The 24,586-nt window shown below is 39.9% G+C and overlaps 1 protein-coding gene across 15 annotated transcripts in view; it reads right to left on the bottom strand.

The window, feature by feature from the left end:
- TENM3 (teneurin transmembrane protein 3) overlaps positions 1-24,586 on the bottom strand; it is a 423,644-nt gene that overhangs the window by 244,438 nt on the left and 154,620 nt on the right. Inside the window, exons 1-2 of one of the 15 annotated variants that reach the window (XM_068137017.1) lie at positions 2,449-2,513; positions 1,400-1,497 (exon numbers count right to left, since the gene is read on the bottom strand). The exons of the other annotated variants lie outside the window; for them this stretch is intronic. The gene's annotated coding sequence lies outside the window, so the exon portion shown is untranslated. Of the gene's footprint in view, positions 1-1,399; positions 1,498-2,448; positions 2,514-24,586 lie in introns of those variants that run through there. 15 annotated transcript variants of the gene reach the window in all.

Consider the following 24,586-nt stretch of genomic DNA (forward strand, 5'->3'; position numbering starts at 1 on the left):
GCATGTAAGATTATGGCTCAAGTAGAATTCTTGAAGTTGGATCCATTCGTATTGTACACTGATGAGTGCTTAGCAGCATTCATATTGTGAACCTTTAAATCAGACACATAACCAACATAATATTTAACATTTTTTAGAGCATCCAGTACCAGAGATTTTTTGACAGCTACCATGTCATTTGCTTTTGTTCTAAAGGAAAAAAATAAGTATTATGCAATATTGCATGGCATGTATTACTTCACCTGTTCTCAATTCTGTTGCAAACGAAGTTAGCCAAAACCATTTAAACATTAAATGCTTCTGTAGCAGCTCTGCTGTTACAGGTTTCTTGCAAAATTGTAACATAGCTTTCTATTTCCTTAAAGAAAAAAAAAACAAACCACCACTACACTGTGACATATATGGTTTTATTCTCCACATGGAGTTGCAGAGTGATTAACCAGAAAGTTTTGCAGTACCTTATTTGCAGCTACTGAGCTGCTTGACAGTTTTGAGCCTAAATCTGATGGATGAATAAAACAGCAAGATAGATTTTCTGTTCCAGTTTGAACACTTCCCCTTCTCACACTTAAATATTGAAAGCTGAACTTAACTGAAGATTTATTGGAAGATTTACCTTTTAAAAGAAAAGGGAGCAAAGTGAACTGTGTCAGCTATGTGAACACCAGGAAGTTCAGGAAAATAAACCTGGCCTATTTAGTACCATTATGCAAATATACAATTCCTTATCTTAGTAATAGCCTGTATTTAACATCAGGAAATGAGATCCTTGTATCTATTAAGCAATTAACACACTTTCTAAGGGAAAACACACTCTTTCCATCGTTAGTAACCTTTCCACACATTTCTAGTGAATTTATTCTGCGAATTAGAGTGCTTAGGAAAGAAGGTACTTCCCTTCCTCTCCCACCATTGTTCTCTACCATCAAAGCTACTAATGAACAGAACAAGAGCAGCCCACTCTTTGTCTGAGGGCTTGGTAGTTCACATCCCAAGTTTCTCTCCTCGTTGTTGAAATATCAGAAGACAAGGTTTCTGAAAGCCTTCCACAGTAACGGCCAGAAAACAGGCTCAAAGTCAACAAAGGGGAGCTATCACCACGAAGTGTCAGGTTTGTTTGCTGGAGCAGATCAGTACATTCCCAAATCTTCAAAGTTCAGATTTTTTTAATTTTTTTTTTTTTTTTAAATAAAAACCAGCAAATGATCTAAGGAAAGTGAATGTATGCTATTTAAAACAAAATACTTTTCAGACAGGCACTTTGCTCAAATTCAGATTCACCCACCACAACGAATTAACAGGGAAATTAAACCGCAGCAGGGCACAAAAACTGCAACAGTATGTTCATGCACTGGAATACAGACATTATAATTTTAAGTGAATTTAATTGTGGACATACCTTTCTCGGCTGGCTTTTTTCCCCCCAATCCTTCCTTACAGTCTACTCTAGCAATTAACAAACAGAGGTCTCCGGATGGTTCACTGAAATATTTAAAGCTGGGGAACAAAAGGTTTGTTTTAAAAATGAAAATCTTGGCTTGTACAACTCCAGACGTGAATCTGCTTTCAATTACTGAAAATATTTCCACTTCAGTGAAAAAGGATCAAATCTTCAACTACACCATCTTTAGGCTATGAATTTGATTATACTAAGCTTTAAGAATATAGAATGACTTTGTGACACAGCTGTATATTCTATGTGTATTATTAGGTATACAAAAGAGAAGGAACTAACAGAGAGAAATGTGGCTGCTTTAAGCAGCACTGTACTTCTACACCACAGCTCTGCTTCCGATTTTTTTTTTCAGGTGCCCCCGTTAAAGATTACAGCGTGCTTTAAATGAAGGATTTTACAATCCTTCAGAAATTAACCTAAACTGATTTTCTCCATACTTTTATTTGCATATTTTATATTGTTATAACAAGTTAAATTTTTCATTCTAGACTTTTGAACTGGAACGGTCTCTTCCACTTCCCCTCAGGTATCGCAGCCTCCAGCAATTGTAATAATTAGAAGTACTTTATATTTTTCCCCATACTAGAAACGTAACGGAGTTCAGGGTGGGAATTCAAAGGCTTGCACTTCACAGCGAGATGCAGCACCCCGAATGCAAACTAAACAAAAACTTCTCCTTCCCTACACCTCCGATTTCGCAGATGCACCCTACCGCATCCCGGCCACACACCGGGGCAGGCTCTTTGAGCAGCGAGGCAGGAGTAGGAGACGAGCGGGTGCCTTTCGGCTTAACGAAACCACAAACACCAGACTCGCAGCCCGCGGCTGCCAGAGCTGCAGAACCAGCCAGCGCCGCCCCCCAACCCCGACCCGCGCCGTGGGGGTGCTGCACCGACACGACCGACACCGCCACCTCCTTCGCGGCCGCGACCGCCCCCGCCCCGCACGGCCGCCGCCGCGACCGCCCCCCCCAGCCCCGCCCCGCGCCCCACCTCGCCGTGCCGCTCCGATCCACCGCCCGGCCCCGTCTGTAGCGGCCCGCCCGACGGAGCCCTGCTCGCCCCCGGCCCTGCGCAGCCGACCGCCGCGATAGGCTGAGGCGGCGGTGTTTACTCCCCGGCGAGGAGCGGGGGCTGGGCCTAGCGCCGCGTAACCCTTTCGGGGCTGCGGCGGTCGATTCACTGGGAAGCGACCGCGAATGCTTAGAGCTGGAGGCCAGGATCATAGGGAAAAGGCAGAAGGATCGTCCCCAGCGAGCGCGGGAAGGCGAAAGCGAGCATAGCCGCCTGTGCAGCAGCGGCGGTACGGCTGGCCTGAGGCCGGGCTACGCGGAGCACAGGCAACGTGGAGCAGCTCCGCGTGGCCGTGCGGCCGGCACCGACTCATCGCAAAGCAGAGATTTTCCCTGACAGAAAATTAAACTTCATCTGCAGCGCGCCTTCCCGCAGAAATTGTCAACGGAGTGTGTAAAGCATGTACGGAAACGAGCTGAAGTCGGTACTTACAGGAGGTGACTTCACGTTCGGACCCAGACGCCTCATTCCCGTCAGTAAGCACGAGAGTGTCGACTCCCTCGCGGGCAGGGGAGACCCTCCTGAAGCAGGGCCTGACCGAAGCGCAGGTGTTAGCGCACAGATGTCGCAACCGACCCCCTCATCACGCAGCACCTGTGCTTTGCTTCAAACAGAGACACTTCCCTCCTCCCCTCCCCACCTGAGAAGATCGCTTTGCGTCCCTCGCGCAGGGGCGTGAATATTAACGAACTCGTCTTCCTTCAAAACACTCGACAATTCCTGATCAAGTCTGCTCCTAATGAAGCCTTGCCCAATCTGACTGCACATGTAATCAGGTGCTTTGCATTATGCATCAGAGCTGCCGGATAAAGCTAGGAAACGACACAAACTACAGCGTTCGCATTATTCACAATTAATTTCTGAAATACCCTGAATAACCTGAACAACTAAATGCCTATAAAGCATGTAGATAGGAAGGCACTCATTCAAAACAAAGTACCCAGTTTTCAGCTGGCAAGCAAACTGAAGTTAGTGCCTCTGTCTTTAGTACAAAACTAAGATTTTTTTTTAAATTTAATATTAAATTTTAAAAAATTACCTCCTCTGGAACGTGGAACTCCTTTAAAAGGTTTGTGGGAATGACATTTATAACTTAATTCCTAACCGCTACACAAGGAGCCTTCTGAGTTGACTTCAAAAGTATACTGTTGCATAGTAACTCCTACAAAACTTCTCAAATCATGTTGGTTTTTTTTTGTTTGGTTGGGTTTTGTTCTGGGTTTGGTTGGTTTGGTTTTTTTTTTCACCTTGGGCACTCCCTCACCCTACAAGATTCGACACAGGCCATGTTATCACAGAGACTACCAGAAGCACATTTTGTCAAACAGATCAAGATAATGACTACACAGTACTTATAGGGAAGATAATACCATTCCAGAATATGTTTCAACACTCTTCTGTAGAGGGCTACAATAAAAGCACATATTTTAGATGTATTATTCATAAGAAATTTAATAATATTCAAAAAAGCTCACACAATTACTGCTCATGCAACTTCCTAGAGAAACTAAAACTGTACAGGCTGAAATAGTAGAATTCTGTGAAATGGGGGAAAATAAAGAGCTGAGTACTGAGGTCCTGATGAGGGCAGTCTTGGCTGGCTATGGGGGAAAACACTAAAAGAATCCTAAAGTAATAGCTCTAATACTACATCTTTAACTGAAACTCTTCATGATAGCTTTGCACTTAGCACAAAGGAGAAACTATAATACAGTCACCATTGACTTAGACTTTGCTCAGGCTGCAAAAGGTAGGGGTGAGACGTAGTGGCTGAAGATTGGAAACTTTTAAGTTCACAATCTGGGCAGATTCCTATCTGTAAGAGCTGCAAGACCAGCCAAGAAAAGAGGCATGAGGTGAAACAATGAACTAATACAGTCAGTTAAGGAAGCAAGTCTCTAGCAATTCCACAGCAACACATACTTCCTGCATCTCTTCCAAGAGATCTAGTTGTAATAAATGGGGTATTAGATCATGCAAATACTATTTTCCAGACTGCTTGAATGAAGCATCTATGGAAAAGCACTTTCTGCTACTAAGAAATCTACTAAGTAGGTAATTAATTCAGGCATATATGATTACAGATCTTGAAAGAAAGAGAAATGAGAACTGGGTGCTGTGGAGTCAGCTCATGTAGAGCTTTAGAACTCTTTAGAGAATTACTGCCCTCAGAGGGCACCTGTAATAATGCACTCCCTCTACAGAAGTCTGCCATGAACTTCTGCAGGAAACAGGATATTGGGTCCTCCATGAGCCAGATGCTATGGAAGGCAAGAGGTATTTAGCCAATCCCACTTCCCAAAAGATAGCTACCTTGTCACTACTCTCCTGTACCTTCTGTACCATTTTTCTACTCTGTATATTCACTATATGAGGATTACAGCGTATCAAAAAAGTAAGATTCTGCCTCTGTTAATTACACCAGTGCTGACCTTTCTTGACCTGGCTTCTCCATCCAGGAACAGATGTTGATGTCACTGCAGTAGATCCTCTTCTCTCCATTTTCAGCCAGCTGCAATGGAATTTTCCTTTGCTTTGATTTCCCCTATGCTGTGACTCCACTGTCCCATTAATGCCAGCACAAATGATTTATGAAATCTATTAGGTGCAACACTAAAGACATCTAAAACATAGATGTTTGCTTAGGAAAATATTTATATGGAATAGACAAATGAGAGTGAAAGAAACTCCATCACCGATACCATGCTTTATGACGACATTGCTTATGCCCAAATAGTAGAAAGATCAAACAAATCCTTGTGGGGAGGTGGGAGGCAGAGAAGAGCATATATGTTTCATGCATAGGAAAAAAAGAAACAGTTTCCCCCCCCCCCAATTATTTGGCCAGAAGGATTATTACAGTAAATTATGCAGCACATTAGCCATTGAATTTGAACCCATTTTTAGTCTTTCTTTATTAATAACTCATTATAGTCCTTTTTCTTAATGTGGAATAAATTAGAGCTGTGTAATCCATGCAGCTATCTGCAGGTACATTTATCACTACGGTAGCCAGTTTTGCTCTCCTTACTGGGAGCTGCATTTCATGCGCAAGAGAGACTCATACCCTGCTGAACTGAAGTCACAGTGGCCTTTTCAGGTCACTGGCAGGGTCACTTGAAAGTTTATCTTTTCTTAAAGGATTGAAAGGTACCATACAGCTGGCCTTGACTTTAGTGAAAGATTTTCTCTTTTTGTCTCCCACTCTCTCTGTCATATTGGCACAATTTAGATCAGTGAAAACAACTGAGCTGGGGCCTCACTGGTAGAAAAGGACAAGAAACTGCTAACAGGATGTTCTTTGTGGGAACTCAAAGCTTTTGGAACTGATTCCTCTTCTCTCATCCAGAGGAGCTCAAATTTTATGGCATTCATAGCATGCTGCATAGTTCATATTTTTCCAGAGTACAGGGAAACGGGAGAATTGTGAATGTGGTTAGTTCCTGGAGGCAGGGCTTTGTTTCAGCTTTCAAACTGGCTGGTTTGAGGAGGGAGGGCTATTGCAGCTTAATCACGATGATTTGGTTTTATACCAGGACTTGAATTTGTGCTGGGTTTTTACGAATTTAAAGGTAGCAATGCACAGCCACATTCACTCTCTGTTAAACAAGCTCTAACATGGAGAAGTGTCACATAGGTGATTCCATCACTTTAAGCTGATGCCTGGTGGACTTCAGAGGTTACACTGGACATGACTTTGGGTAGCCATTAGAACAGAGTGTTCCAGGTACAAGCAGTTGTACTTCTTGCAGCATATAATGATTCAGTTCTTACTATTATCTTCTCTGTGTACCATTATGCCAAAGTAGAAAACTTTATTATGCCTATTAAACATGGTAAATGAAGACACAAAGCTGACTTTTGTCAATACCGCAAAATAGCACCATGGGAGAGGGAAAACATGAAGTGTCATAGTCTTCCAAGTTCTTATCATCAAGACAATAATTTCAGCTATTTATCAACATTAATGATGATCAGGGATATTTATTAAATGGGGACAAACACCTTTTTAGACAACTACTAATTCACCTATTTGAATTGTACAAACCTAAGTGCCCTGTTAAGACATCCTATCATAAATACTTAATTAATGTTACAGCTGCTTCTACTGAAAGGCTAAATATACATTAAAGAAATGCTGTACATTACAAACCAGCATGAATGGAGTGTCTGCCTAGAAGCTGAAATCACCCAGCATCAACATTACTTTGGACCCTTTTCTTAACTTACAACCCTACAAAAACCCAGGGTATTAAGCTATAAAATTTAAACACTGCCTAAGAGAAAGATTTTTGTCAGATAAAGCACCGTTTGTAACAAAACCACAGATTCTCTTTTCTGTTTTACAAAACAAACTTAATCAATTAAGTAAAATATTTATAATTTAGCTTGCACTTCCTGCTGGAAGTATATTTAAAAAAACAAATCCTTTTCTAGAAATAAGAATACTGTCTAACATCAACGTGATTAGCAGTATAATGCGTTCCCACGTGAAAGTACACGTGCCCAAATATATTTACACCTAGAACATCCTGCAGTTCTTAAGCATTTACAGAGTAGATTTTTCTCAAAAATGAAGATTAAGATGAAATACTTTTTGTGTGGTAATGGTGCTGGTTCAAATGAGAACAGACTAAGACCGTGATGAGATCAGACATTCAGTGTTCAAGTATGGAAACGGCAAACTTTTTTTCCCCCCTTTTCATTCACATACATAAAGCATAACTATTTTTTTATAACCCCCTTCAAAGAGCGTATTAAGTATTTTGCAGTTTCAGGTAGCATTTCACTAAAACTAGGAGTGGAAATTGTAAGCAAGTAGATAAAATCGGGGTAAAGCAAGAGCTACAGATAAAAAATACAATTATTTCCAAAAATGAATTATGACACTTATCTTGAATGTAAGTGGATAGCAAGTGGTGGTGGTGGTTTTTTTTTTTCTCTAAGAAGCAATACAAAACCACCCAGTGTTATGTTTGCACTGTGATTTTTGAGTCCTGTAGATTAATATATTAATGTAAGTAACATTCCTCTGCTCTTTGACAAATTTTCCAGTGAGCTCAATGCAGCATTAGGCAAGGTAAAACAAATGCGAAGTATTTTTGTGTAACAGTATCTGTAGTTTTTGTTATTTTTGCACTAATACATTCCGATGTTTGAATGCAGGCAGTACCAGTCAGGCATCAAAGAAGAAGGGCACATATGCTTTGAATGATTAACATAGTTCTTGGAAACACAAAGCATGCATGCTTTCCTTATCTCATAGTACAGCTAAGTGATGGGGAGGAAGACATTTTCATGGAAGTTCTGGGGGATTAGGTGATATATCAATGAGCTCTTTATAAAAAAAAAAGCCCCTCCCTCCTGGAGGGGAAAGGAAAAAAAAGGCTAATCCTATTTGTTTGAGGAGAACTGCTGTACGAATAATGGTATTGAGATGAAACAATAAAAAATAATGCTCTCACGTTTTCAGGTCATTTTACCTAATTTTAGAGGAAAAGGCAGTAGTATTTAACAAAAAAGTTTAAATTCTTCACTGAAGAAATAAATATCCAACTTATATCTCTCTTTATACTGAACTCTATGAATTTAAATCCTGTTTGTATCTTGCAAGACTCACTTCAGTGCATCATAGCACTTTAGGACCCTAAAGAGAGAATTATTAAAGATTCTGAAACATGCACAGTTTGTGGCACCTTTCTTCCTGATTTATCGTATCACTTTCGCATTTTTCATCAACTTCTATCAGCAGCTGCTACTCACTGGCTTTCATCTGGAAAAGAAGGCAAAGAAGCAGTTGCTTGCACAGCTAATGCTCCAGACTGGAGACTATGTGCCTTAATCTTCATAATAAGCAGCTTCCAACTGACTAAGTTTTGATTTACATTTAATATTTGGGTCCACAGCTCTCAATCCATCTGGATTACTGATTATTTTTTTTACTTAAAGATTTGCACTTTTGTGAGAAAGAAAGAGACAAAGATATTTACTGCCAATGAAAGTGACATAAAGTAACTGGAAAGAAAAAGAGGCCAATTTTATATGTAAACTTGTGAGATACAGGACATCTCATAACTAGGCTGTTTGAAACAATGCATTTAGAATAAAATAGTCTTGTATAGAAGTCTGACAAAGAGAATTGGCTTTTGTGAAAACAACTGCACCATTGTGAATCTCTTGGAAATGGTAAAGACCACCAGCAGAGCAATCCTATCAGTATAAGAGAATAAGATCTAGGGAAAAAACATTCTGTGCTTCTTAATGACAAAGCTGGAATCTCATACTTGTAGAAAAGCTTAACTTGTATTCTGATCATCTTAAAAAAACCTCTTCAATGTACTACTCCAAAATGACAGCTTTTAAAGGCGCACCGACCCACACGCACAAAAAAAATCAATACCCATGTGATTCCCACAGAAATACTTCACATATTTCTTGGAATAAGTATTATACTGCTCATGACATGACAGAAACTATGTGGCCAGGATTGTGGGTTCAGCTGTTGCTGTCCTTTATCCTGTATTTTGTCTTTTTATTGCAGGGTAGATGACTGAAAACTTGCTGTATCATTCTGGTCAGAAATCTCTTTTTTCTCAGAAGACAGAAACCATTTATTTTCTCCTAAGCACAGCTTCTCCTCCCTCCCTTTACATCATACTTCTTGGGGGGGAAAAAAACAAAAACAAAACCCAAAAACCAACCACATCTTTTTACACAGTGGCTGCTGTGGAGAAAAGAAGTGTCATCCTTTGGGTAAGTCTGTCAAGCAGATTTCTAACATACAGTTAGAGAATGTTGATCTAAAACTACTCTATCTGCGCTTGTGTATGCTTATGTGACATTTATTGCCTTGGAAAGGTGGCATAAAAATTATTTCACACTACTCTTGACACCTGGTGTAAGCCATATCCTGCAAGTGGTTTATATACAAAGTGGTTATAAAAATCATACATTTAAAATAACATAAATGCTTTCCAAAATATTAACTTGGGGTTATATAAAAAAATCCAGCAGCCTGCAATGCATTTAAAACAGAGAGCTTACAACCTTTTCCAGGCAAAAGAAACAAAAAAGATGTATTCATAAACCATAAGAATAGGGTTTATATACCCTCTAAGTACACTCAGAACTTTCTTGTGGTACACATTCAGCAGATGATGAATGCCTAGTGATAGGTGGGTTGTTAGGCACAAGACTAAGTGCTGTAGTGCATTTAGAATTGCATTTATAGTACAACTTGAAGTGATTTATTGTATATTAATTCTCCTAGAGAGCAGGTGATCATTTTCCACATTCAACCCAGCAGACTTAAATTTGCCAACATACCAAGCAGCTAGTGAAGTACTTTTATTTGATGCCAGCAGATGTGGCTTATTCAGAAACAGGGTATAGACACAACCAAGAATTTAAAGTTACTATTTACTTAAGAGGGGAAGAAGAGGAACATATTTCTTCCTTCCTCTGATTTATACTTCAGGATTTTTTGGTGTGCTCACTACATTTTACTGAGTCTGCTCACACACAGAGCCATGAGTCTGTACTGAAAGTTTTACAAATGCCACTTGGGCTCAACTCACTTTGAGCAAGCCTAACCACCACAGAGGTTTCCAGAACACAGTATATTACATAGAAATTACCACGTGTAATAGTACCTAAAGCCTTCCTTGCCACCTCCCTGCTTAGGGAAGTGCCACTGCATAGATGTCAGACCGCCATGGATACACTTGTCTTAAACAGTTTCAAAAATCACGGAGCTTGGCTCTGTCTTTAAGTTACTATTTTCACAGCAGCCAAATTCATCACTATCATTTTCTAATTCTATCAGCTAAATGATTTCACTAAAAATCCATTGCATTAAAGACCTTCCCAGAAGCACTGCCAGATTTGCAAACTCTGGTGTTATTTGCCAAAAGAAGAAACTCAAAGGCCAGCAGAAATCTCTTGTACAAGAGCCCTTAAAATGTGTACAAGTGGAACATTTGGCATAAAAAGTATTTTTCAAAGCAAATAAATGAACTAAATCTGTTGTATGTATTATACTGAAGGCACACAAAAGCCAATGGCATGACACAGGAGGTTTTAGGTGCTGAGGAATCAATGCAAGTCACAGGAAAGGGTTTTCCCCTCACCTCCCTTCTTCCCACTCACCATGTGGCTTGTGCTGTAAGAGCAAAGCATGCAAAGTGAAACCTTAAATGAAAACCCATGTGGAGGACTGGAACCACATTTAGAATTGAAAATGATTGGATCATGATTGGATCAGTTCTGAGGCCAAAAATCTGAGATGGCCAGAACCATGGCTGCTGAAGAAGGATTCAAAGATAAGAAAATAATTCAGTAAAAATGCAGCTTTTATTGCAAATGTCCTGAGGATAATAAACTATAGAAGATGTCCTCAAAGTTGGTAAAAAGGTAGATACAGCATTGTCAGTGTCTCATAGATTCTGCTCTGCTTTCCACAGCAGTATTTCCCCAAAGCACGCAACTTGCTTTAGCTTGCCCTGCCATCTATTATACTGCAAGAAGCATTGCCAGCCCTTCCTCAAGAATTTGGAAGGTTCCATACTTGGCCATTACTGTTCTCTCCTTGCTGTTTGTTTGGGATGCTTATGCTTCATTAGAGTTGAAATACTCATCTCATTGCATTTGCTCAGTAGTTGATGGAATTAGGGTCAAACTAGTAGAAAACTATGAGGAAAAGCCTGTTCCTAAAATTCCATGTAAAACATACACAAAAACATTAATTTTATTACAAGAAAGATCTCTATGCCACATTTACTGTCACAGTCCACTTTTGATAAGTTATTCTCACATCATTGTGTTCACCACCCAGAGATCAAGGTATTTTTTTTCTACAATGAGGATGATCTATGCATAGACAGTTCAGTCATCTATCTATCTAGGCATGAACATTGAAAGATGAACTTCAGTTTGTTCCCCCCTCTCCCTTTTATTACTCCTCACCTTGAACTGTCCTTTGTCATCTTGTCCACCTACTTTTGTGATAACTTTGCCAGGGGACAGTCACCGGTGAAGATCTGGCCTGAAGAGCAGAGTAGCAATACAGGCATTCATACACAAGCCCTTAAATGTAATATACCAGAATCTTAGACTGTAGGTGTTTGAAATATTTTTTTTTTCTATTCATGTAGCCTCCCAGAAGTTGTTCTGACATTTCCCAGAAGCCAGTGCTTCCTGCAGCTGGATCACACACACTGAGACTGGACTACGAAGGAGTGGCTCCTACAGTGACTACACCAATGTGCAGTGCACTTAATCCACAGAGCATTCAACTGGTTGTGGTTCTCAGTTCTTTTATAAAGGAAAGGGATCTGTCACTATCCACATTACACAGGAGCTTAGGTAGATGGACAGTGCTTAGGCATGTAACTACATGATTTCAATACCTTATCTAAAACTACTATACCCTAAAGCCTGGCATAAGAATTTATCAGCTGAAGTCCATCAGTATTCTTTGCTATTTTGATAACACTCATACTAACATCCAGCACAAGGGTCACATTCTATTTAAAACTCTCCTACACCAAAGTAAACAAACCAGACATTGATAGATTTCTTGAACTACTGTGAGGCAGAAGCAGTTTCACAGATTGGGGGGGGGGGGGGGGGCGTAAAAGGAAAGAAAAGAAAAAAAGAAAAAAAAAAGATGGGCAAAGGAAAAACTGCTTGAGAAAAACGAATTTGCTCCCCATGTTCTAAACAATGCTTCCTCCTGCGGGTGTTCAAGGCCAAGTTGGATGAGGCCTTCAGACCAGAGTCTGGTTGAGAGGCATCCCTGCCCATGGCAGGAACAAATGATCTCTAAAGTCCCTTGCAACCTAAGCCATTCTATGTTTCTATGAAATGTTACCATTTATATTTAATTTTGGAAAAATCCCTCAATGAATAAAGGTATTTTTACTATTATCGTAGCTTTTTGTTTTCTAAAGTATTCAGAAATGGATAACGTTGGCCCTCCCTCACTGCAATTTTCTGTGTGCTGATTAGTTGAAAAACATCATAACCATGCCCCACTGCAGAGGAACAAGGCAGTACTAGTAGTAAGAGAGTATTTTAAAAGTAAACGAACACATCCAAGAGAAAATCTATCATACCAAACAGTGTCTAAAAATCAGAAGCACTTAGTGATGAATGTGTAACTCCCCCTAATGGAGGCATATTTGAATTTATCTTGAGGAAAATGTCAATAAAGTACACTTCTGATGGTCAAAATAATACTATTACTGTCATGCCACTTTCACCTTCCTGTTTTCTTAAGGAATATTTTAGGATCTGTATCTGTGATTTACAGTAAACATGAAACTACTATCATCACATTTAAAAAATACTATCTTAGTGAGTTTCATTACATAAAGTAAATCTTACATATATATATGTACGGTTCAGCATAGTTATATGGTACACACTCAGTAGCCATTACAATTCCCCTAAATTATCTTATGCCAGTCAATTCAACTCCTGTTTTAGCTAAATGTTTTCCTTAAAAAGTCAGCAAATTGCTATACCAATGGCAGTGACAGGCCACAGTGGTTTTGGTTGTGTGGCAAAGAAACACTTATATGCACAGCTGCTGGTAATGAATGCAACATGTTTGAGCCCTAATCTTGGCCAGTTTCCTACATTTCTGATTGCAGTTTCCTTGGCAAGTTTTCTGGGACCGTATTATCTATACGCCTCTGTTTCAGCCACAGCTTTTCAGTATGAGAGTTTAGCACTGTGCAATGGTCTTCAAAAGCCTACCCTCCCAGAGCTAACAACTTCTTAGGAGTCTTTGCCCTAATTCTCTTCTGACAACTTTTTTTTTGTTGTTTTCTTTTAAGTGCATCATTTTTTTTGTAAGATATGGCAAACAGATTTATTTATTATATAATAAAATCACTACTTGTGAAAGATGCCAGATTAGCAGCATCAGAGACTAAAATTACATTTGTCCACTGACAAATTACAATCATAGCAGCAGCACTGTGGCTGTTTTCAGAGATCTCAAATTGAAGCTACTGCAACTGCTACAGTAAGTGAATAGCTCTGGACTTTGTTCTGCTCAGACTTGTGATAAGCCTAGATGTTGGTTTGGTGATCGTCCAACTAAGTGGTATAAGTAGGACTGCAATTAGACACTGGATTTTATACAGGTAATGCCTCCCTGAAGGAGATAATAAACCTATCTCCTCATAGTGGCTCAACTCTACATCTTACACCACCACTACCAAAGCTAAATACTTGTGTACATGGATTTTTCTCCTAAGACAGAAAAAATGCAAAAAAGAGCAGCAGTCTGCAAGGAAGCTATGGATGTAATCCCAAACGACTTCTTCTAGGTTTTTATTATGTATTGGATAGTAAGTTTAGGAAATTTGGTGTTGAGGAGTTGTTCTCTTTAATTTTTTTTAAATTTAAATGCAACCTTATATATTTTCTGTTTTTCTTTGCAGGCAGTAACTCCTAGCAAAATAGGGTCTTAAACATGACTTACTCAGCTGTCAAATTCTACTCTGTAATGCCAACAGGGTGAGAATCAAAACAATATGTATGTATAAAATAATGGCATTGTAAGGGGAAGATAGACACATTCTTCTATAGCAAAGAAGGACCCCCAAAAAAACAAAGCTCCTAAGCAGGAAGGACACAGAATAAAAATATGTCTACCTGCACCATTAATCATAATACTGAGGTATTACTAACATCACATAAATACATGGGAAGTTAAAAATTAACTACTCAGAAGCAAAGAGATGCATTACAAAGCAGGAAAAATGGAGAAGATAAGGAACTATAAATGAAGTAGGATAAGCTACAATTCACTAAACGTAGCCTGGCACAGTAACAAGAACGCAATGAGTAAGGATTAAGGAAGTACTTACAAGAGTTAAAACCTTCCTAAATATTTTGCTTCCCAGAATTTCTACTGGTTTTATTTTAAAAAGAGATCTAAAACTAAACACCAGTAGCTGTGTAGACAACACCCCTAAGTTTTTACAGCTCCAGCACACAACCTACTGAACCCCCCATGTTCATGCTTCAAAATATGTTCAATTATGTAGTTGATTGTTTAAAACCACCACTCACTGTTCATCACTCACCGGTGCAACAGCAGTTTTGCATTGTCAGAAACATAGGAGAACAAATGATGTTTTTATTTTTTAAATGAAGGAAAAGACAAAAACTAAGTATCCCTCCCAGCCCTAGCACCCATACTGTATAAAGTCCAGAACAGAAAGCATAGAAGTAACTAATTAAAATGCTTCCACTCTGCTAAACATTGCACCAATATGTAGGTGTCTTTAGATAAAATAAATACAATCTAATATCTTATTTAGGACATATACAAAGATTAAATGAATCTCATGTTTAAATAATCTATACGCAGTTTAGCACTAAACAAGCAGGTTTCTAAATGTTATAGACATTGCCCTCCTAAAATACTTTCAAGGTGATGACTGCAGATAAACATCAAGAATTTGGTCCCTTCAGCTCAAGCTGCAGAGAGTGCAGTTGGGACACACCATGATTTAAATATTGCAGAACTTGCCACATAAAGAAAGGTTGGAAGGAGTGATTCATGCAGCCTAGGGAAGGGGAGGCTCAGAAGGAGCTAATGACAGTCTCTCAATGTCTAAAAAGTGGTTATAGAGAAGACAGAGGTAGTTTCTTCACAAGGGTGCATGATAAGAAGGCAAGAGCCAATGAGTCCAAGATGCTGAATACAAATTCACTATAATAATAACAGAAATTACTAAGCTGCCCAGGCAAGAAATGGGAACTATCTTGGTGAAAATCACGCAATCACCAAGGTTGGAAGCGACCTCAAAGATCATCAAGTCCAACCTGTCACCACGGACCTCATGACTAAACCATGGCATCAAGTGCCACGTCCAATCCCCTCTTGAACATCTCCAGGGATGGTGACTCCACCACCTCCCTGGGCAGCCCATTCCAATGACTAACAACTCTCTCGGTGAAGAACTTTCTCCTCACCTCGAGCCCAAACTTCCTCTGGTGCAGCTTGAGACTGTGTCCTCTTGTTCTGGTGCTGGTTGCCTGGGAGAAGAGACCGACTCCCACCTGGCTACAACCACCCTTCAGGTAGTTGTAGCAATAAGGTCTCCCCTGAGCCTCCTCTTCTCCAGGCTAAACAATCCCAGCTCCCTCAGCCTCTCCTCGTAGGGCTTGTGCTCAGGGCCTCTCACCAGCCTCATTGCCCTTCTCTGGACATGTTCCAGTGTCTCAATGTCCTTCTTAAATTGAGGGGCCAGAACTGGACACAGTACTCAAAGTGCGGCCTAACCAATGCAGAGTACAGGGGCAGAATGACTTCCTTGCTCCTGCTGGCCACACTATTCTTGATGCAGGCCAGGATGCCATTGGCCTTCTTGGCCACCTGGGCACACTGGTGGCTCATGTTTAGGTGGCTGTCAATCAGCATCCCCAGGTCCTTTTCTGTTTGGCATAGTCTGCCACGTCTGTGCTTGAGACATTGCCCTGGATCATCTAAGTTTAAGGCACCGCTTTCGACAGAAGGTTGGACCTGATGAGCTCCAGGAATCCCTTCCAACTCTGGCTTTATGCATTTCCACATTCTTGGTTTGCTGTGTTTTGTAACTACAGGAGGAAAGGCCTCCTAGCTGAATCACTGTTTCTCATCCCCAAATTACCATTTCCTCTTAAAGTACCTTGGCAAACAAAATACCATCCCACGCATACACCAAAAAAACAAAACAAGAGAGAGAGTCATGTTGTTGTCAACATGGGCACAGAAATATTGCATTTATTTCTAGAGTCTAGGAATACCCATTTATAGGCAAGTATAAAGGGAACTCTGCTTGCTTTCAGAGACTGCTGTACTTCCTTCCCTCGCTGAATTACATCATGTTTTTCTCTTCTCTTCTGCTATGCAAAATGTACTTGAAGCAATTTGCTACTAGCAGAAAAGTCCTTCTACATGAAAAGACGTGTGTCATAGGTCTGTCTAACCTTATGGCAAGGGCAGAAACACTTCTGTAGTTATACTGGCTCAGGCCTCAGGCAGAGGTAGGTGAATGCAGGATCTGGAGAAAATAGCAAGACAGTAATGTTGGACATGCTAAAGCAGCTGACTGCTGAACTCAGAAGCTGAGCTTGGATTCTCTATTCCCTCCCAAATGCCCTATCACAAGATAAGGAGGATCTGATTTCACCCCAAGCCTTCAAGTGGTGCATGGACCAATTGGCAAAGTCTTACCAGTGTGAAGTCCTCACACTAACAATGTAAACAGTTGTATAGATAATGACTATACATCACTTTGACACTTTTGCAGAAAATTAAATGTGTAAAGCAATAATATTTAATTTTGAAATTGCAAGAGGAAAGGTTACATTTAGAGCAGTATTCATGTATTTGTTACTGTAGGCTGGAGCAAAAATTGATCTCTAGCTGCACCATATTTTATATCACTAATTTTAAAGTTACTGATTTTGTATTTGTTCAATTTGAATTGTGGACTTTAGATAGATGGAAGAATTTAATTCTCAAGAACACAGAGCTAGAACATTCAGTTTTCCAACCACACGACCTGTCATAGTGTCAAAAGTTAGGGAGAAGGCAAGGATGGTTGGAGGTGAAATATAGGTAATTGTATAAATTGAATAAATTGTATAAAATGAATAAATAATTCTCAGTATTATTTCTTTAGCAGGACTTTGGAGAGTAAGTACCTTCTGAGTGCAGACTCGGTGCACATCTCACATCTGAACCAACTCCACAGCCCCACCCGTTGAGCTGTTTGAACAAAGCTTACAGAAGGACAAAATTATTTTTAATTAGACACAGTATCTGTTCTCAGTAATAAAATAACATTCTTATTTTAACATAATATCAACCATGCATTTCTAAACCTGGGCCTGCTGTTCCAGATACCTGAAAGTACAGTTACTGACACATACTCCCTCTGTACTCGTAATGAGCAATGAAGGAAACAAAGCACCTTTGATCAATCTCACAAATCCCATGGCTGCTTTCAGATGATGCAGCACTGACTCATAATTGGTCAATGTATATAGGATCACTCACATAGAGTTACCTCACCTCTAAATTGGGCGTTCTAAGGACAAGGAGATGGTAATCTGGAAAACTACAAACTTAAGTAGTAATAGCTAAGTATTAAAAGCTTCCTTAATAGGAAGCAAAACCTGTAGCTTCCAACACGTTTACGTTCTTTACCCTCCCTAATAAAAGAATGTTTCTGCGTAACTTGTTCAGAAAGCCCCATTATATCAGATGAGGCTGAAACCAGTCACTCTTAGTACGTCTTGAATATGCTAACCACAGCCAGAATAAACAAGCTAACAGAATGAGCTGCTTTTTCTCAGATCTTCTCTGACACTGTCAGCTTTACCTGAAGCAGATCAGCTCCTACACATCTGAGTGAACAAAACTTGGGAAGTCCCATGCATTGCTCACACATACAGAGACTCACTCATTCAGCTGGGAGCCTACATGGACATGAGCAATGCTAAGAGAGCTTGAGGAAACAAAGGTATTCATTCTGAAATATGTGAGCAGACACAAAAGAGAATTACTAAAGAAGCAAATTACATTCTGGAGCAGGAATAACTTATGTCAGAAATAACTGCTCTGTTTTCCCCTGTTTAATGGCTCTTGCCTGCCTGATCCAAGTACTAGGTAAAAATGCTAAGATCTACCTCTTCACTCTAACCTGAGACCCAGTTTCTGAAGCCTGGAAAAATACAGGTGGAACAAATAAGTGATCAGTGAATACCTGCTATGCCTTGTGCTTTCTTAGGAAAGGGAGGTCAAGTAAGTTACAGTAGTACAAGAAGCTAAGCATACTACAAGAGGGAGTACAGGGGTCTTGGGCACACTTAGCAGGATGCAAAATAAATGTACATTTAATTTTGAATAAGATCTTTTGACAGGTTAATTACTTATGGAAAGTCCTATCTGAACTTTTAAATTTTGGTTTTGAATTAATGTCTTCCTTTCTCTGCCTCACAAACAATTTTGTAATGTAAATATTGCAGCTTGGATCCCCACAAGTCCATGGGACCAGATGGGATTCATCCTAGGGTGCTGAGAGAGCTGGCAGATGAGCTGGCCAAGCCACTCTCCATAATTTTCCAGCAGTCCTGGCTCACTGGCGAGGTCCCAGAGGACTGGAAGCTGGCCAACGTGGTGCCCATCCATAAGAAGGGCCGGTTGGATGAGCCAGGGAATTACAGGCCTGTCAGCCTGACCTCAGTGCCAGGCAAGATCATGGAACAGGTCATCCTGAGTTCAATAACACAACACTTACAGGATGGCCAAGGGATCAGGCCTAGCCAGCATGGATTTAGGAAGGGCAGGTCCTGCCTGACCAACCTGATCTCCTTCTATGATCAGGTGACCCGCCTGGTGGATGTGGGGAGGCCTGTTGATGTAGTCTACCTGGACCTCAGCAAGGCCTTTGACACCGTCCCCCATAGCAAACTGCTGGCCAAGCTGTCAGCCCATGGCTTGGACGGGAGCACACTGCGATGGGTTAGGAACTGGCTGGAGGGCCGAGCCCAGAGAGTGGTGGTGAATGGTGCCACATCCAGCTGGCAACCAGTCACTAGTGGTGTGCCCCAAGGATCAGTGCTGGGCCCTGTGCTCTTTAACATCTTTATTGATGATCTGGATGAGGGCATTGAGTCCATCATCAGTAAATTTGCTGACGACACCAAGCTGGGGGCAAGAGTTGATCTGCTGGAGGGTAGAGAGGCTCTGCAGAGAGACCTGGACAGGCTGGACAGATGGGCAGAATCCAACGGCATGAGATTTAACACATCCAAATGCCGGGTTCTGCACATTGGCCACAACAACCCCATGCAGTGCTACAGGCTGGGGTCAGAGTGGCTAGAGAGCAGCCAGGCAGAGAGGGATCTGGGGGTGCTGGTTGATGGTAGGCTTAACATGAGCCTGCAGTGTGCCCAGGCAGCCAAGAGGGCCAATGGCATCCTGGCCTGCATCAAGAACACTGTGGCCAGCAGGAGCAGGGAGGTCATTCTGCCCCTGTACACTGCACTGGTTAGGCCACACCTCGAGTACTGTGTCCAGTTCTGGGCCCCTCAGTTTAGGAAGGATGTTGACTTGCTGGAACGAGTCCAGAGAAGAGCAACAAAGTTGGTGAGGGGTTTGGAACACAAGCCCTATGAGGAGAGGCTGAGGGAGCTGGGGCTGCTTAGCCTGGAGAAGAGGAGACTTAGGGGTGACCTTATCACTCTCTACAACTACCTGAAGGGAGGTTGTAGACAGGCTGATGATGGTCTCTTCTCCCAGGCACCCAGTACCAGAACAAGAGGACACAGTCTCAAGCTGCGCCAGGGGAGGTTCAGGTTGGATGTTAGGAAGAAGTTCTATACAGAAAGAGTGATTGCGCTATGGAACGGGTTGCCCGGGGAGGTGGTGGAGTCGCCGTCATTGAAGGTGTTCAGAAGGAGACTTGACGGGGTGCTTGGTGCCATGGGTTAGCTGTTTGGGTGGGTTGGATTGGTTGATGGGTTGGACACGATGATCTTGAAGGTCTCTTCCAACCTGGTTTGGTTTATTCTATTCTAATAAAGTTTATTCTAATTGCAACAAGTGATGTGAAAGTATACTTGAGCACAAATTATATGATGCAAAACTGAAGCAGAGAGTTCAAAATTTTTAAGTAAAGCTTAAGCAGTTTCATATTACAGCCATGCCAGTCTAAGTCTGCCAAAAGGGGAGGCCCCACTTCCCACCCCTTGAAGCCATGAATTCCTGCCTGCCTCTCTCCTCCCCCTTTTGTTGTATCAGCCTGTGCAGCTGCAGGGTGAGTCAGTTCAAGCAGCTGGTGATGTGAGGAAAATTTTTTTCAGGGTTAGGATGAAGTTCCATTAATGTTGACTTTAAAATATTTAGTACTGCTACAGTTACATCCATCTTCTTCAAACCCTGCATCCTGTGTTTTGTAACTATGCTGTTTGACTCTGCAGGGAACAAGTTCAAGCTACTAAATTTTCACAAAACTATCCAAAGAAATGGGGGGTAGAGAGGATGGGGAGAGGAATAGGGAATAATACTCTGCTGGCTCAGATAACCTCAACTAAATTATTACGAAATTGGATGAAAACCTGCTCCAATACAAAGAAATTACAGTCACTGCATGGCAAGACTCAGGATGCAGACAGTACCAGCACAGTGCACACTAGCATCAACCATCAGCCCTGGATCATCCAGTGAAATGACATGCTCTGTGTCTGTGTAATTAAGAGCTAAGTCTGCATAAGACATGGCTACAGCATCTGCCTAGAGTCAACTAGGATGGGATCATCCCCTTCTGATGCATATGGATAGTGGATTGGCTATCTATTGTATGAAGTGTCATCCTTAAAAATAAACAGTGTTTTCTATTATAACAATGTAGGGGGAAAATGTCAATAGGCTTCAATCCAGGCTGTTTTTTTTTTAAATAACCTTTTGAAATGGAGATTTGGTGTGTTTGTGTCTTACTGGGAAAAGAAGTACAGAGAAAAAACACTGGCCTTAAGAGGTTGTGGTTTTTTTTGTTTTGTTCTGTTTTTTCCTAATGATGTCATCTTCATTTATTCAATTGGAATAATTTTATAATTATTCAAATAATGATTTTTTAACCCCTGTCTGGCACAGAGTTAAATCCCATAAATAGCTCAAAAAAGAGAGAATACCCAACAGTGAATAAAAAGAAACACTTAACTGAACTAAACCAATCCTGAGACAGCTGGATCATGAAAAATTATTCAACTCAGAGAACATTTAAAGGTTAGAGCTCTATTAGAGGTAAAAGAAAAAAAAGATCATAGACAGAGAAAAAAAGATTAATACAGTGAGTACCTAGTCCTTCTTTTATTAATTTCATTTTTATTGTAAGGCCACCATTTTGCAGATGGTCTGAAGTATCACATTCTTTACCATCAAAGGGCTTTATATCAACTGTTTTAACTATGTCTTTGAAAAACAGCCTACAGACAGCTGATGGAAATAAAACAGACATTCTAGAAGACGCCTACTATCTTCCTCCATAAGGATTTAAAAATAAACAATACAATTGTAATATGGCATAAACCTGCCAAGCTTTATGGTCTTGCACATCTTGCATGCCAGAAGTGGAAGTCAGACTCAAAGATATCACTGCAAGCACACAGAACACTGGCCACAGAACTACCATTAGTTAGATTTCTGGTTTAACTTGTTTTTTGGAGAAAGTATTATGACTAGAACTTCTGTAAATTAAAAATCTTCTATCAAACCATGGAGATGCCTTCCATGGTTAATCAGTTTTGATGCTAAAATGCCACCAAATGTTAAAATTCACATGAATGATTCCTGCCTCATTCAGTCTTTTTTTTTTTTTTTTGTCAGGAAAACAGTATCTCTTGTAAAATTATACATTATCAGTATTTATAAAGCATAGGGAACAGAACTATCTTACTTTAATTGTTAAAAGTTTTTCAGTGTTAGACAACTTTATAGAATTCAGCACTAACAACTGCAAGAGCTCTTCAGGCAGCTCTTTTAGTACTCTTAATGGAACTTCACTATAAATTGGCACCAGCATTTGAAGTCTTAATTCATTTGCTTTCTGTCTACCTGTTGTTTCACTACATATCTTTGCACTCCAGAATGAAGTTATGTGGACATAGTGCTTGAAAACATCCAGTATTAATAACTACAATTTAGTATTTCCACAGAAAAATTATTTTGTCATATGATCTGTCCTCTTTGCATCCTCTCCCTTCATCCAAGTACAGAAGTATTAATTGAATAATTCACCATTTTCTACCTTACTGTGGGGAATTCTTGTGTTTCTGACTAGATTTGGTTAACATTGTTCAGATTCCTTTCATTCCTTTTCATCTTAGTGGCCACAAGAACAAGCCCATCATCTGCCCCATTAAAGGAAAGAAAAAAAACTCCAAACCCGCTGAACTCACTGGCCACTGATTCCTCCCTAATTTGTCCCCTGATTCCTCCCTAATTTGTCATCCTACCCCTTCAGTTTTCTGCATGTCTTAGCTGATTCATACTCATTATCATGAAATTATGCTCTCAGCCAGTTGTTTTTCAATACACATCTGCTCAAACTGATTAAACAGTGCTTTCTGGTTTTCTAAGGTAGTTTTCAGCACAAGCTTAAAAGAATCATTTCAGGGTTTGGATTTCAGTATTTTCTAGAGTGTGCAAAATGGTGTTTTAATTTACTGAGAGAGATTTTACATTACAGTTTTTCTCAGAGAGAATATTTCCTCATTTTCATTTTCCTCCATTTAATGAAGTAATAAAATTAATCTGTTCACTCAACTAAAGTGTGTTTTTTTCTCTTCTTTTTTAGACATCAGTATGACGTTTAATAAAGAATTCATTGCACCAACATTTTAGTTATTTTTTAAATGTCAGAGTCATTTGAGCACTGACAGCATAAAACATGCAGAAGATAATCCCTCAACTGAAGTCCCCATGATAATGCCATTTTTTTCTGCTTATGTATTATAGAGAGGTTCTTAACAAGTCACATTTTCCCGGGTGTAGTTTTACATCATAGGTGGTCAATCAAGTTCAACATGGTGTGGGTTTTCAGGACTGATCCCCAGATACTTTAAGTAATGCTATAATGTTCTACTAGGTAGTGCCAAAAGGAGGAAGAACCCACCTTGACCATACAAAGCACTTCCTCAGTGCAAGCATATGATTTGTAAAATTGCATTAACTAAGACAAAACAACAAGAAAAAATTAGGGTTATTTGACATATTTTACAATTGGATTTTAGTTCTGTACAAGACACACTCAAAGTCCAAAGTATAAATGGTGCTGTAATAATGTTATTATTGAAATACTATTTGTACTCTTAGCATCTTTGGTTTTGTTCTAAATACTTTATTACCTACTTTTGCTGCCTTTACTGGATGAAGTGTTTTTATTTACAGGCATTCCCACTTGCAAATTTTGGAAATGTCTGTCATTTGTGTTTTATGTTTAATGCAGATGAATTATACTTTTGATTTCTCTTGGAAGTATATTAGCTTCTATACCCCCCAGTGAAAAAGCAATGTGCTTAAAGTAAACATTCCCTACATCTTCAGACATACCTGAATATCATTATGACTACCAGTATATATGGGCTTAGTTTTTCCTTTCAGAGGTCTAATTAATTGCCTCAAACTGTTAACAGTCCATGTTCAAATAAGATACTACTTTGCTATGTAGTCTTTCTGCAGCTGTCAAAATCTATTTGTTTGTATTTACTTATTAGTGAAATAAAGAGAATTCTAACAGAATAAATCAAACAAAATGAAAGGATGTATTGCCATTCAAAGAGCTGGCAAGTGAGTGGAGAGATGAGCAAATCATTAACAAAGTTGTTTCACATGAATAATTTACTGCTGTTGAAAATCAAAGAATGTAATGACCTTTTCTTTTCTACTTCTCATTTCCTGATTTAGGACTTATAATTTATTTTTTTTTAATCTACATGTTAACACATATCAGACAGAATCTTAGCATTCCATGCTGGCATCAAACAGATCACTGCAAAACCCACGCAGGCAAATGTGCCATTAGGTTTGAAAATCTCTATGGTCAGCAAACGTTGTTGTACAAAAAGGCTGACCTTTACTATCTTCCCCCCCCACACACACACTTTTTTTTCCCCTTCTTTTAAGAAAGGTTAATTTGGAGATCTGTTAACTCTCACAAAAAATATTTAATGAGCTCTTCAATGCTTCTGGATGAGATGTTGATTTGTAATTTGCCATCAGTAGATGCTGAACAGAAGAGAGCAGCTTGTTAACTTGGACAATGTCAAACAGGTTTAAATGGAATGAAATGACATGAAACAAATGAGTTGAAGGGCTGCAGATTGTTTGACAATACTTTTTTTTCACAAAGCATAATTCACTAGTAATGTTTTTAACAACTAGAAAATCTACACTAGCTATGTGGGTGCTAATATGAGAATGCTACATCGTTTGGTAAAACGGGTAAGGGTGTTTTTCATTCTAGCTTAATATTTAGATCCTAGC

Source organism: Melanerpes formicivorus, unplaced genomic scaffold (assembly GCF_026170545.1).
Source record: "Melanerpes formicivorus ecotype bairdi unplaced genomic scaffold, bMelFor1.0.p_v2 SCAF_4, whole genome shotgun sequence".
Classification (NCBI taxonomy): Eukaryota; Metazoa; Chordata; class Aves; order Piciformes; family Picidae; genus Melanerpes; species Melanerpes formicivorus.